This window comes from Camelina sativa, chromosome 17 (assembly GCF_000633955.1).
Source record: "Camelina sativa cultivar DH55 chromosome 17, Cs, whole genome shotgun sequence".
NCBI lineage: Eukaryota > Viridiplantae > Streptophyta > Magnoliopsida > Brassicales > Brassicaceae > Camelina > Camelina sativa.
Window position 1 is genome coordinate 21,741,791 of NC_025701.1, and position 729 is coordinate 21,742,519.

Genomic DNA, 729 nt, shown 5'->3' on the forward strand with positions numbered 1-729 from the left:
GGCGAAATCTATATCCGAGATCCTTTAGTGATATTATCTCTTTAGATATTTCGCCCTAAACGTTTCATCTAAATTTCTTCTGTAATAAACGCCGTACTAATATCTACGTCATAGGGTTTACGCGCACTGAATCCGGCCTTTTGTTTCCATGGTTTTCGATTCTAGTTATTTTTAAGCATGTACCAATTGATGTTGGTTCCTTTCCTTTTTTAACTGTTCTATCTTGCAAAAGAACTATACACAATTGATATATCTGCCTATTGTGTATGTACAACAAAGTGTGTGTGGGTACATGGGTGCTTACGTTTGGTACGAGAAATGTATTGTTTTGTTACAACTGTGCATTCGGTTGGTGAAGTCGGATGTGTACACATCTCTATGATACATAGGTATCGGGCCTCAATTTTAGTAAGCCCATTCGGTATGGATTTGTTGTTTATTTTCTTAAAAATAAGGCCTCAATTTTAGAGTTTGCGTTGAGGCCCCATTTAAAATTTTAAATATTACATCGGACTTACTGAGAAAAACAATTTAAAAGTAAACAATACTTGATCTTTTCATATTGGGCCTCCAATGTTGTCGTAGTGGGTGGGCGCCATAATGTAATTAAGAAACCATTGGGGGGGGGAAAGCATACATCAACAATAAAAATAAAACAAAACCACGTACAAAACGTAAATTAGTTGTCTGTACATACACTACGAATTAAAGTAAATTTGAAATATAAAC